This window comes from Mauremys mutica, chromosome 1, assembly GCF_020497125.1.
Source record: "Mauremys mutica isolate MM-2020 ecotype Southern chromosome 1, ASM2049712v1, whole genome shotgun sequence".
In the NCBI taxonomy this organism is placed as follows: domain Eukaryota; kingdom Metazoa; phylum Chordata; order Testudines; family Geoemydidae; genus Mauremys; species Mauremys mutica.
This window is the reverse complement of record NC_059072.1, coordinates 66,796,827-66,812,285: the sequence shown is the minus strand read 5'-3', so window position 1 is coordinate 66,812,285 and position 15,459 is coordinate 66,796,827.

The window sequence follows — 15,459 nt, the reverse complement described above, 5'->3', positions numbered from 1 at the left end:
AAAACCAGTTGAAGTGGAGTCCTTTAGATTTTCAATCTATACTTCAAATCCTTTTCTCATTATAGACTAGTGTAGCCTGAGTTACAAGTTCTAAGGGAGCTAAACTCTCTTTGAATTGAGAGCCAATATTGCTCCAATGTGTGTGAACAGCCAGCAGAATTCCTTTATAAAAACTGAATTCATCACTTATTCCAACAGTGATACCCATGGGAAAGAGATTTAAATGTGAAGGAAAGGAGCATTCATATTTGCGTATGGAGGATCCAAAGTCATCATGCAGTTTTGGATATTTAGTTCTAGACAGAGTTCCTACAATTGTTTTAATTGGTAACATATACCATAGAAAACACTTACCATAGACAGCATCACCACTATTACCTCCTTTAGAATCCAATGTAGTAGAGACATTTATTGCAAAGCACTAATGTGGGAAGGAGGAAGCTGTAATGAGCTTTTTTAAAAATTGCCATTGAAAATTATCCATTACTTATGTCAACTCATGACATTTGTCTGTCCAAAGCCTGGCTAAGTGTTATATTATTAGTGACTGATGCTGGCATCCCTGCTAAGCTATTCGAGTTCAGAAAGGGTTATAACAAAAACCAACAAACATTTCATCTTAAAGCATATTCTTTTACAATATATGAGCACAGCTCTAAATATTTTGTCTCATGCTGTTGACATCACACATACCTTTGCTTGTAGTAAGGATGCCATTACACTCATTGAAAGCAAGTTGCTTTTAGCCATGTGATTAAGTAATTTCCATTCATTGCTAAGCTCAGTTACTGTCTGAAATAATTTGTTGAAAAAAAACCAACAACTAATTTCTACAGTGCACAGATTAATTTTCTCATTGGCACAAAGCCTGAAATTAATGTAACAATTATCCAGTTAGTATACAAAAATAAGGCATTTTAAAAATGTCATTTAATATTATTTTAAACATATGGCATTTTTGTTCAGCGTTTTGAAATTTTCATAGAGTAATTGTAGTTTCAGTATAAATACTGAAGCAGGAATATTTTGAGAATTCTAAGTGTAATGTATGATGGACAGGATATTTAAACATTTTATTGTTCATAACCAACTTCCTAGCTAGTGAAGACTGGCTCTTGGTAAAATAAAGCCAAATTTAGATAACTTTGACAAGCATAACTGTAATAATTAATAGTTAAATATTTGACGTATTTTAGGAAAGATTTTGAGTGGAAAACTGAAGTGCACATAGCACTTCAAAGATTTATTATTCCAGGCTCACCGCTGTATTTATAATGGTACATCAATAAATAAATACATATTGTGACACTGCTCCAGAAAGGGTTAAGCAACCAACAGGCTAAAGTGACCCAGGTCAACTTTTAAGAACATATTAGGGAAGTACTGAAATGGTAAACAGGGCCATCTCTTGTAAACCGCTAACAAAGTCATGTAAATGTAAGTCTGTATGGTCAGAGAATTAGAAGTAAATACTAATTACATTTGTGTTTACCTATATCTGTTAGAAGCTTCACAGTGTGATCTCATTAGCTGGTAAGATGATAAATTTCTTTTCCTGTCTGTTACTATGGTCTATTGATTCAGACATCAAAAGGGAATATTAGCAATCAGATGAAATATGTGGTGTAATAATATCATTGTTTTTATTTCTCTTTGAAGTTTGTAGTAAACTACCTGTGAACTTTTAAATGGTAAAATGCCTTATGCTAATAAATGCAACCAATTACCTGTGTATACATAGGAAATAAGAATTGACTTCAAAGCACCAATGTATATTACCTATTCTTCACTCAAGGAACGCCCACTGTATTATCTGTGTCAAGAGGCTATCGTAGCCTGGCAGACAGCTATAAAAGAACACTAGGGCCTGATCCTGTCATTTCAGATCTGCTTAAGCTTGGTCAGGGGAAGTTTAAATTGCAAGACTGAGGACTCTAGCGCCATTTTGGATTACCGTGAAATTTCTCATGGAAGAATTTAAACAGATTCTGAACATGGAATGCCTATTGAACTATAACATATGGAATTGATTCTGGAAGAACATTTTGCAACTCAGCAGCTCACCATCTCTGCTATGAAAGTGACCTAAGAATGTTATTCACATCTGTATGTACAGTCGAACCCATTTATCTCGACCTCGGTTAACTTGCCAATCGTATTAAGTCGACGTTTTAGAAGTGGAACCGCCAAATTCTCTTTGTCTTAGCATTTTCTCATAGGTTATGTCGGTTCTTTTATGTTGTCGTACCCTAATATCTCGAGCACAAAAGAGGGCCAAATTTGCCACTTAACGTCCGTTATCTCGATCCCCATGACCAATCGTGCGTCTTATATATTAGTATATAAATAAAAATGATCGTACTTGGTTCACTGCGCATGTGCTGAGTTCACGTAGCACGTGATCATGGTCCGTATGGTCGTTCACTCCCATGCCAGTTCACTCACTCTTGTTGATCTTGTCTGAAGGACATGCTGTAGCTATTCTGTTTATTTTTTCCCTTCTAAAAATGTCTGGAGGTGTTAAGAGAAAACTGGACAATCAGTCAATAGAGAAAAAGTATGAAATCATACTGCAGCTAGAAAAAGGAACAAAACCGGCAGACCTTAGTCGTCAGCATGGCATTCCAGCAAACACCATTTCAGGATGGAAAAAGAAGGCCGACGTGATAAAGCAAATGTACGAGAAGTCTGTCTTTGATCCAGCAAGAAAAAAACTTAGAGTGGCTGAGCACAAAGATGTTGACGATGCACTGTTTCAATGGTTCACAAATATGCGAGCAACAAACCTTCCCGTCAATGGTCCCTTGCTGATGGAGAAGGCGGACATCCTTGCTGCAAAGCTAGAACACCCTGACTTTAAAGCAAGTCAGGGGTGGCTGGATCATTTCAAAAAGAGGCACAACATTGTCTTCAAAGCAATTTGTGGAGAGAGCGCTGCGGTTCAACAGGAACAAGTGGATTCATGGCTGAAGACTCAAATGCGCACAATTTTGGATACCTATGAGACTCGGAACATTTTTAATGCTGATGAAACTGGGGTGTTTTGGAAATGCCTTCCAGACAAGACTATGGCGTTTCGTGGGGAGGCTTGTCACGGTGGAAAAAAGTCGAAGGACCGACTTACAGTGCTAGTTGCTGCTAACATGGATGGAAGCCAAAAACTCCCGCTCTACGTTATAGGAAAGTCCAAGAATCCCAGATGCTTTAAGCAGACCAAAGTTCTCCAATGTGATTACGATGGCCAGCCAAGCGCCTGGATCACAGGAGATCTATTCAGTGCATGGGTGAAAAAGTGGGACAGGAAGTTCCAAGCAGAGAAAAGGAAGGTGGCACTGATCGTGGACAACTGTAGAGCTCATCCGGATGTTCCTGGTCTCAAGGCCATTAAGATCTTTTACCTCCCACCTAACACAACGAGTAAGCTCCAACCAATGGACCAGGGGATAATCCAAGTGCTTAAGGTGTACTACAGGAAAATGTTGATGCGCCAATACCTGCTCCATGATGAAAAGAAGGCACAGTACACCCCTTTCCTTCTAGATGCAATGAACTTCCTGAGATCAGCCTGGAATGACGTGAAGAAGGAAACAATCTCAAACTGCTGGATGCACTGCGTCATTCAGGATATTTCCGATGATGAGTTTCAGGCACAGTGCCGTGCAGCCGCAGAAGAACTCGCGGAAGTGGTGGGAAAATCAAGCCTTACAGATGCTATCTTGGAAGAGGAGGCACAGGAGTTAGCCATCACTGTCCAGGAATTCTGAGATTACATAGAAATCGACAAAGACGTCGTTACTGATGGCGTGATCACTGATGAAGACATTGTATCAAGTGTGCAGTCAGCACAGGCAAGCACATCTGCATGCGGCAATGACAAAGAAGATGAAGAAGATGCGGACGAAGATTTGGAACCAATTCCCTCAGCTGGTGAGGTGGTAGAAATGCTACAGAAAATTCGACGGTATGGTTCTTTTGTAGGAGATGAAACTGTTTTAGACAGCATAAATAATATTGAAGCATTTGTTTTCAAGCAGACTGTTAAAGGCAAAAAGCAACAAAGCATTTTAGACTTTGTAAAGAAACCATAGTAACCGCGTGTACGATACTTTTCAGAGCTGTGTCAGAGTGAAATGACTCGCGAATTTAATTTTGACACTGGTTAGCTTTTTGTAAAAATGAACTACACCCCGCACGTTTTTTGTGATTTTGTGGTTTTGTGAGCGATCTTTGTGTTTGCAGTGTTGGAGAATATAATAAAGGTTTGTATCGAGAATCGACGGTGGTTTGTATTGTATACTGGTAAATCTCTGCTGTTAGTTGGTGCACATATGCCTTTTGTTGTTAGCAAACATGTATGTACATTTTTATAGCATGCCGATCGCTTCATCTTATTTATTAACACACATCATGTACATAAAGAAATTTCAAGCACGTTAATATATTGCCACCATATTGGTTTTCGTTTATCTCGATCATCGGTTATCTCGACGCTTTTTGGCAAACCCCTAGGCCGGCAACATAACCGGGTTCAACTGTATAACGATCTTTTAACCATAGTACTCACTTTTTTTTAATAAATGTTAGATTAGTTAAATAAGAATTAGCTGTAAGCACATATTTCAGTAATATTTGAAATATTCATTGACCTGATGGGTAATGTGTCCAATCTCTTGTGATTGGTAGAACTTTACATATGGTGAATGAGATTTTAAGTAATCCTCACCATATCTGACTTGGCTGTCTGGGTGGGAGCCCAGGGATGGATTGCTTTAAGAGAGCTGTATTTTTAGCTTCTGGATAACAAGTAAGGTATTGTAGAAGCCGTTTTGTAGCTGACTAGGTTAATCTAATTATTAGAATAAACCACCAGAATTGAGGATTGTCTTCCCCATTCTTTGCAGTTTGCCCTGATTTGAGCAATCTCAGCGTGGTCCCTCCAGTAACTATGGTCACACATACATACATTAAAAAAAAATCAAGGGGAGGAAAAAATTCTAAGGTCAGTAGTATAAACCAAATTGCAGTTTCACGGAGCCACATTCAAGTGGAGTTCTACACTGAAAAGTGACTGTAAAAACGCATCATGGTATTCAAAAGATATGCTCCCTGTGTATATTCAGAGTGATAACTGCTTGCTTTAGTGACCAAAAACAAAAAAAACCACATTTTCAGTTGGCCAATGAGGTAAATTAGATAAAACCCTAAACAAGTGTAAGGCCTTTTCTACATGTTACTCTGGTATAGTTATTCCTGTTTAATTCAGAATAAGGTAGGGGGTAAATTTAAAGCTGATTAACTATTCCTGATTAACTCCATATCTTAATTCAGAATAAGGTACTTCATTCAGAATAACAGCATCCACATATGGAGTTAATCAGGAATAGTTAATTGGCTTTAAATTCACACTTTACCTGATTCTGGATTAATTTTCAAGTGTAGCCAAGCTCTAACATAGAAGACATTAGAAGAGAACTCACGAGAGACAAGAACAGTAATGAGGGAGCTGATAAATACAGAGTGATTGGCAAAAAGATCAAGAAAGGAATGATGGTGGCCAAGGAGATATGGATCAAAAAACAATGCTCTAAAACTGAAGAGCGTATCAATAATAAAAATAGTAAATGAGCCTTCCAGATTGTTAAAGATCTGATAAAGGAAAGATGGACCAAAGCTAATGAAAATCAAGACAAAGAAGGGAACAGTCTTACAGAAGAAAAGGACATCATCAATAGGTGGACAAATTACTGCTTTGATCTATACAATCACCCAACAAATGGAGATCCTAGTGTTCTAGATAGCCCAGATTCAACAGAGGAGGATGACTTTCCAATACTGTGTGAAGAAGTGGAGAGAGCTGTGAAATCACTCAAGAACGGAAAGGCTACAGGTATTGACAACATCCCAGCTGAACTGATGATAAATAGTAATAGATGTACTCACCAAGATCCGCAATAAGATCTGGCAGACTGGTGAGTGGCCCTCCATGTGGACACAGTCACTAATCATCACTCTGCCAAAGAAAGACAACCTGAAATTGTGTCAAAATTACTGGACCATAAGCTTAATTAGCCATCTCAGAAAAGTGATATTGAAAGTCATATTGAAGAGATTGAAGCCACAAGTGGAGAATATCATCGCTGAAGAATAGGCTGGCTTTCATGCTGGAAGAAGTACCACAGAACAGATTTTCAATCTTCGTGTTCTATGTGGAAAGTATTTACAACATCAGCTGGACATCTACCATGGTTTTGTTGACTTCAAGAAAGCATTTGACAGTATGGCATGAAGCTCTCTGGGCAGCCATGAAGAAGTACAATGTTGGTCATAAGCTTATTTTTACCATTAAACTACTGTATGCCAAGGCCAGCAGTGCAGTTCTCGTCAGTGGGACAATAGGAGAGTGGTTTTGCACCACTGTTGGAGTCCAGCAAGGCTACCTTCTTTTGCCCACACTGTTCAACATCTACTTGGAGCACATAATGGACTGATGCCCTAGAAGATCACACATGCAGAGTCAGCATTGGGGGTGAACAATTTCAAATCTTTGGTTTGCTGATGACATTGATGGCCTGTTAGGGTAGTGAAGATGAACTTGCCAATCTTGTGAAACATTTGGATGAAACCTCCGCAAAATATGGCATGGAAATCAGTGCAGAGAAAACCAAGCTAATGACAAACAAATGTGATTTGTTCACATATCAGCTCACATACCATGGTCAGTGGACAAGAGCTGGAGACAGTGAAAGAGCTAGAGTATTTGGGGGCAATCATCACGGACGAAAGATCAAAGGCAGAAATTCTGGCAAGAACTGTGCAAAAAGCAGCAGTGGCAAAGCTAAAGCCAATGTGGAGGAACAAGAACATCTCCCTGGAATCCAAACAAACTGTTGCATGCACTTGTCTCATGTATCTCCATTTTTCTGTAAGCATGTGAGACATGGGCCCTTACGGCAGAACTTGAATGGAAAATACAGGTAGTAGAGATGAGATACTTCCATAAAATCCTGAGCATCTCCTACTTCGACCACTTCACTAATGAAGAGGTCTGCAACATCATCACCCAATGCGCTGGGTCACATGAAGACCTCCTGATGACCGTGAAGAAGCGCAAGCTGAAGTGATATGGCCATGTAACAAGATCAGCTGGCCTATCCAAGATCATCCTCCAAGGGACAGTACATGGGAAGAGAAGAAGAGGTAGACAGAAGAAGAGATGGACTGACAACATAAAAGAGTGGACAGGAATGGACTTTGTGGATACTCAAGCACTGACACACAATCATCAGGGGTGGAGACAACTGGTTGATTTCTCATAAATGATGGTGTCCCAATGACCAATGCAGTTATAGGAGTGATGATGATGGTATAAATGAAGATGATGCTATCAAAAACTACACTTTAAGAACTATGCAAAGTGGATCTCCGAGCAGATTTTGATCTTAATCTATTTTAAGTAATCAATTGTAATATAATTAGAATCCAAACATTACAATAAATGCTTTTGTTTAGTTACAATACAACTATTGTAGGTTAATAAAGTCACTTGATTAAAAAAAATGAAGGGTTAAGAATTGTCACAATTATGTATTTCATAATTCCTATTGCTCAATATAAGTTTGTGATAATGAATTGGTATTTAATTAACTTTACACTGTTGTCCCACAAAATCAAAAACTAAATGTATTTAGAACATTTAATTTAATGTCTTAAAACTCATGATAAACCTCCAAGTCTATATTCACTAACAGGGCTTCCTGGAAGCACATTGTATTCCTGAACTGAACACATACCATGTTATGAAACTGTTCCAATATTGACCATGTTAAAGTTACTGTTAATCTGAATTTGTTTTCATCTTGGCAGAATCTCTCTGGCACAGGAGGAGAATTTTCATTACCGTTCTTCACTGTTGCAGAGATCCAATTCACTTGTAATGAACCATCTCATTCTCTCTACTCTGTCTACTGAAAAGTAAAAACATGCAAATTAAGCAGTTGGATTTCACCTTATGAATAAATAGTGTCACAGTACAACATTAAACAACAACTCATAACACTGATAAATCAATGTCAGGTAAGATATCTGCATATACTTTCATATGGGCCAATTAGGAACATCTCTGCAGCACAAAATATAGCAGTGAAATACAAAGCCAGTTTCAAATAAGGTAGGAGTCAGTGTTTTGGCAATAATCCTAATACGCAACACCAGGCATCAGTGTGATCCAGTATTGTCAGCTAAAGCATTTCAGCAGGAATTTGAGAAGGGTACTGCAATGCATGAGATATTAGAATGAAGTGTGTCACATGAGGGGTGCACTGTGTGACTCATTTCATGTATTTTCCTTAACTCACCACACTCACTATATTCCACATAAAAATTTGATCATACATGTATCTGGCAGTTCCTAATGCATTGCCCCATCTCAAGATCCTTAAGAAGATCCCTAGGAAAGGGCTTGTGAGTACAGTGCCCAACAGGAGCAATCTTATGTGGCCTTTTCCTTAAAGATGTACAAAAATGTAAGTCTTTGCATATTACACATTCAAAAGAGGTGACTAGGTGAATATCCCCCAGGTCTATTCTATATGAGGTGACCTCCATGTGCTTGAGATGGTACCCTACTAAATTAAAATCTTCTGACTACATGTATGAATCTCATATGACTCACACATTCATTCACATTGTATAAAAATGTATTATATTTCAATGCACTATTTGTTATATGCAAAGGTAACAGCCATCCTCTCTCAATCTATTTTTTCTCTCATTTAATAGGAACAATTCAAACTGCAAAAATAAAACTGGAAATGTAAATTCACCGTGGCCAGGTAACGTAGCTACTATCCAGGGGCTGATCTGAGGACCTACACTCAATCTGCAGCTAGCATGAAAGTCAGAGGATGGAGGAACCCTTATAAAACACAGCCAGCAAGTAAAAAACCGCTTTACAAAAATTTTCTTTGAGGAATTAAAAAACAAAACAAAAAACAAAAAAACAGGACATACTGTTTAGAGGCTTTGAAATCAGACAATTGTGTTTTTTAATTAGTGAATTTCAAAAAGTTCAATGGACTGCGTCTCTACGTATGAGTGAGATGAAAAAAATCTCAGTGACAGTATGTAGGATTGGGTCTCCTTTTGACAATTTTTCCTATGGATAATCCTCTCACACATTTTCGATATGTTTCACTGTATTCTGTAGCTTTTTATTTTATTTAAAATGAATTTAGTGATGTATTACACCACCATGGGTTTGGCTCTGGCTGCTATAGTTTCAAACTCAACAGAATAAAATTGCCTCTGGGGCTTTTCTCAGATTTGGAGGGTCTAGGAACACATGAAGCCCAAGGATAATGACCACAGACACAATCACAAGGACAAAGTCTTATCTGTACTACAAGTTTTATTAAAGCAATAAGTAAAGTTACAATTACCCATGCATATAGATATCCTACATAAACCTACGCATTAATAATAACTGTAGTCATACTCACATCCTCACTGATATTCTAGGGTCCGATGAACTTCTTGCCAACTGATCATCAATAGAGGGATAGTTCCTGCTGGGGTTTTTCCCATGACTATTCTCACTTTTACCCAACCAGGGAACCCTTTATATATTGTAATTCTAACTACACCTAACACCTTATGTGTATACATGAAGGTGTCAACCCTTTTTTCCTTATCTGTACATCCACACCATGAATATAGGGGTGCCCATTCTTCATAGGTTGTTTATAGTTCCTCTTATACTCATTTGCATCTACACACAGCATATACCATGTGGTCAACACAGACATTCAAAGATGTTACAATCAGATGTCTTGTGGTCTTGGACAATACCTTACAGTTGATTGCAATTGCCTATTGGCGCATCTTTACAGTAATCATGAGACCTTTGAGGCATTGGGTTATTCCTAGGTAACCCACTCGTGTCAAGCATTTGTAAGCCTACGGCCTAATATGGTTAAGCTAAAATCTTACAGGTCTCAGCTTCTAGGCCATGCATATCAGCCACGCTTTACTTATATAACTAATACACACTCATCACTCCTAAATACTTATCAGTTCTAAACTTCGATAATCCTACAACTTAAATTGATTTAGCATACATTGATTATATATGAAATAGCATACAATTTGACCATAACATCACATAATACAATGATCAGTGGATGATAAAATGAACTAATTGGCTACAATTCTGTTTAATGGGGGGGAAAAGGATAAAGAGGCAAAGAAGCTGAAGAACATTCCTTTCTTCCAGTGAGCGTGATCTCGCATGTTAGTTGTGTTAGCACCAAAAGTTATCATTTACACTTTGCAAAATGAACTGTAAACTGTAAAAATGTAAACTTGTAGGGTTTTACACACACTTTTCATAGGTGTAATAAGGTGCAAGGCAGAGAGAGAATTGGGCCCAATGTAATTTTTCCTATTGCTTGGAGCTACACTTAGGCTCTGATTTTGTCAATCCCCACAAGCTAAGCAGGGTGAGATGGCATCAATACATGATGGACACCATGGATAGCAAGTGCACAGATGTGAAGTAAAATAGGAGAGATGTGTGGCCCAAATATCTAGAAAATGCTAAAGCACTGAAATGCTTTACTACGTACTTAATGTCAGCCAGAATCAGTCACGGCTGTAACTGTAACTGAAACCTGTGTATAAACACTTTATAGTGTTACAGCTCAGAGAAAACCTAAGAGCATTATAAAGCCACCAGGAAACTCTCTCTTGAAATAAAATCTGCAAGTATTTTCTCCAAAAGGTTGTTTTGCACCTAATAAACTAGAGTTTATTGTGAAAAAAAATTACAAGGGCTATTGATCCTCATGCATCAGCCCATAAGGCAGTGTGAGTTGGAGGAAATGCGAGTGCAGTGCACTAATAAGTGATTTGTGGGTGTTTTATTCAGTCTTTTGAAGCAGTAACATTGCATACTGACCTAGATGTGGACCATCAGTCTATTCTGGAATGCAGTTTCTGAGTTAATAAAACAATGACATCCCTATACATAGCATCCCTCACAGATGTCTGTTAATCATTTTGTGTCATATGAAGCTACTAGAGAATTAAAAAGCAAAGGAAAACACTTCCCAGAGCACTGATTTATGGTGTGCTATATAACTCACCAATATATATGTATACACACACACACACACACACACACACACACACAGAGCCGTAGAATTATAGACAAAAACTTAGCACTGATAAAAATCAGAACATTTAGGCAACAACACCACTTATCGATTGAGATGCGCCCAAACCAGGGGCATAGCCAATATTCCCTCACTTTTAGAGTTGTTTGGATTTGGTGCCATGTAAATGTGTATGGCCATATGTAGTGCATCCAGCACCTGCTAGTGGACAGTGGGAAGAAGCTTCAGGAAGAAATGCCTGTGTAACTCCTTGGAGTAGCCACAGAGCTGTTAGTGTCACCCCTCTTAACCATCAGGGTGTGGTAACAGCAGCTTCTTCATCTTCCCTTCAAACTCACCTCCTTGACAGCCTTTGAGCCATGGAAGAAGGGACTTCTCATTGCACACAAGAATGATTCTTTCCTGTATGTGTACCAAGAGCCTTGGGGCCTAATTTCTTGCCTTGCCCAGACCTCATGGTGTTGGTCTTCAGGCCAGTGATGGCCCATTTGAGAGTGGGGTGGGCCAAGGAGATCAGCTGGGAAGGGTTACAGATCCAGTTGAAATCACATGATATTTAAACTACAAGGTCGTTCAGCCTACACACAATGAGGATGCCCTCCCTACTCTGGTCCAGCATGACACCACACACTCTTCATTTTAAATCAATCACTCCCAAAAACTCATCTCTTCCAGGATGCCCAGAATAAGTGAATCATTAACATTCACTGTCTTATCTGAATGTTCTATACTGAGAAAGGTAACATTTTTTCCTAAAAAACAAACCCTTAACTGAAGCACTATGCTGTGCATATGCCCAAATTAGGTAACCATGTTATGGCACTGCTATTTCAACTCAGCCCTCTTCACCCTATCCCTCCACTACTGTTTGTAACTCACGTCTCCTATCTAAAACGCAGGCCTCAATCTTGCACAGACTTATGCATGGGTTTAACTTTATTCAGATGAATAACCCATTGAGGTCAATAGGGCTACTCATGTGCACCATTACCACTCTTGAGTGTTCAAACCTCATGAGTCAGGCTTACTCAAAATCATGAAATTAGCTTAATTTTTTTAAAAGCAATATTTTTGGTTCTTTTTATTTGCCTTATGACTCTTGAGCCTTTCAGGTGTATTTTGGTCATATTTCAACCTTTAACCACAACCACTCGGAATTTATCTTTTTAAAATGAAATCTGAGATTCCCATGAAATCACATTATTCCAGCATCTGGGGCTTTAAGAAAACCACCAAATATCAAAAGAGTTGCGTAAGAAATATCATAAGAGTTGTACACATTTTTATAGGATTGTAAACTCTTTCTGGCAAGGATTGTGTCTCTAGTCTTCTAAGGAGTGCCCAGCATACCCTTGAGCACAAAAAAAAAAAAATTAATAGTAAAATAAAGAACTGATAAGCAAAATTGGTGCAGCCTTCATTTTAATTCTACTGCTACTTCCTGGCATTCATATTCTAGCTTGATGCCTTGATACTATTTTTCTGAAAAAAATAGCCTTAGCATAACTTTAAATATAAAGGAAAACCCTGATCGTTGTCCAAACAAAACCAAGCAACCGGTCAAATACAATTCAAACCCAGGACAAAACAAACAATATGTGAGCTTGAAACGCAAAAGAAATACCAGCAGAAAGATTTAATAAAGGCAAATACAGCATACCTTGAACAAGAGCCAGCTGTTATGTGTATACATTTTTTGTGTTTTTACCTCTGGTTATAACAAAATATACTGGTGGTACACGCAGCTGACCTGGATCATCAGTAAATACTTTGGGGACAGAAAGCTTGCTCAGATATTGTACATCAGGATAGAATGGATTCACATTTTGTACCTAACTTGATTAGTTTACCTTAATTATTGAGGCCCAGATCTTAGTCTTTTCAAGTATGGTATGACATGGATTTTCTCATCTGCAGGTTTCCGTTGTTCAGTTGACAGAGCAGAGGACAGTTGAATTCTATTCCCAGCTCTGTCACTGATACTGTGTAGATTAGAAAGATAAATTGAGGTTAAGTTTGGGTTAGCTAACCCCAACCTTTTCTCCAACACAGTTCAGATTACGTTCACATATTAAGGAAAGGTCATGGTTAGGCTAAGGTTAGCTAATACATATCAGCTAAGCAGGATGCCCTGCTTTCCTAACCTAGACTAACCATAAGTGACACTGGGAAAATCAACCTCTCTGAGCCACAGTTTCTTCATTTATAAAATGGGTGTTGTAATACTTGGCTTCCTCTCAGGAGCATTGCGAGTCTTAACATTTTGAAAGTTTTTTTAGATCCCCTGGGTACAACCTGGAACTGGGGTATCGCTGTGCACTCTTAGCTCTCCGGCCTGGCCTCTCTCTTACAATGCTTTGCCAGTAAAAAACAACAAACCCCTCCGGGCGCTGCTATCACTCAGTACAATGGCAAGTGGAGCCCCACACCCAGCCAAATTGCATGAATGCTCCCTAAGCCACTCACGAATCACACAGAGAAAGGCACCAGCCAATCCCCATCCGTCCTCCCCCGCAGCTCCCCAGAACTGCAACTATCTTGCCCTGGTCAGAAGCCTCATTTTCAAAAGTGACTTAGCCACTTAGAAACCTAACTCTTATTGAAAGTCACTGGGACTTTGACTTTCAAGTCCCTTTTGAAAATGCCATTTTAAAAATAAAATTAAAAACTACCCCAGTGTCTCCATGATTCTTAAATTATTTAAATCCCTTATTGATTTCACTGGATTTTATTCAGTCTGGGCAAGTATTTGGTGGTCTGCCCTGTCCCGATTATGTTTATCGTGAGTTGTTTATTTTATTTACGATATGATTCAAGTAGGTACTTCTATTAAATATCAAATTGACAGACAAATCAAGAAAATTTAAAAAAGTGAGATATGTTACAAGACTAAGTCAATGTCAAAGGACCTTAGGAAGACAAACCTTTGGGCCGGAGATATGATAATGGCTTGGACTAGCTCTACCAGAACTAGGGAATTACACTGGATTTCTCTGGGTATTTGGCCTGTTATTCTGATAATATTTTTAACAGAGTTAATAGTAAGAGCCTTTTATAGTGGTATTTGTTATTTATTTCAATGGAGATATGCCTGGATTAATTTGACATATTGGCAGAAATTCAGCCAAATCTAAAAAAAACAAGAAATGAAAAAATCCAATCTCCTAGACTAGTTTTATTCCAACATTCCACTTGTAAAGGCATTTCCCCAAACAGAACAGCGCGAAGAGGCTGAAAAGCTTTCACTGGAACACCTCATTGCCTTCTTCTGTGGACCACCAGCCCCAATACAGGAATAACTGGGTGAAATTCTATGGGCTGTGCTACGCAGCAAGTCAGACTAGATAGTCTAGTGGTCCCTTCTGGCATTAAAATCTATTCATTTTACAAATAATTTCTCATGTTGTCAGGGAAACTAATTTTTATCTCTCTCTTATCTCGGTGATCCTTGCCGCCAATTAGGCAATCATGGGTTAATACATTCCGGTCTTGGGGCTGGATGTTTCCTCTTCTTCACCAGTCCTCCTGAGCAGCAGTAACTACAGTTACTGGTGAATAGCCCCTCTTTACAGTGCACTAGGCACCTGAGAAACCTGCTAAGAACATATGGGCTGTGAAAGTGACAATATGTGCTTCAAGTACTACTTGTATTTACTGTAAGAAGGCAAGTCAATTGCAGACTGACAGTGTTAGTATGTTGATGGATGGAGGGGGAAAAAAGCTGTACATTTACCCTGAGAACCAGGCAAAGAGCCAAAGGCTCATAACCCCACAGCTTGTCAGCAATGTTCTTTTACTGGAGAAATCCACTCAGAATATATAATCAAACTTGAGAACCATACCTTTTACCTATGCGGTGGTTTTCTGAAATATTGATAAAGGTTAGGGCAGGAAGATAAAGCAACCGGCTTTTAGATTCAACCAGATAATGGAGCAGAAGTAGGAAGACAACCTTCTGTTACCCTCATAACCAGAATATATACTACCAGAACCATGACAGGCATTTACAGAAGGTCGTGTGTTTCCTGCTTAGAGCAGCTGGCTGCAGGGTTGTTATCAGTCTGCCTCTACATATCCTTTCTCCTCATTGTTTGTTCACGTAGCCCTCATATTTTCTGAAACACTTCCCATGTTTACCCATACGGGCTTCATCTTTCACAAGAGTTCAAGGCTGTCCGCAAAGTCAAGAGCCTAATACAAATATAATTTTTATCACTGCATTTCAGTTCCAGGCTTTTAGTGGCAGCTGAACCAAAGAATCCCACAGAACTTCTACAGCTAGATCCTT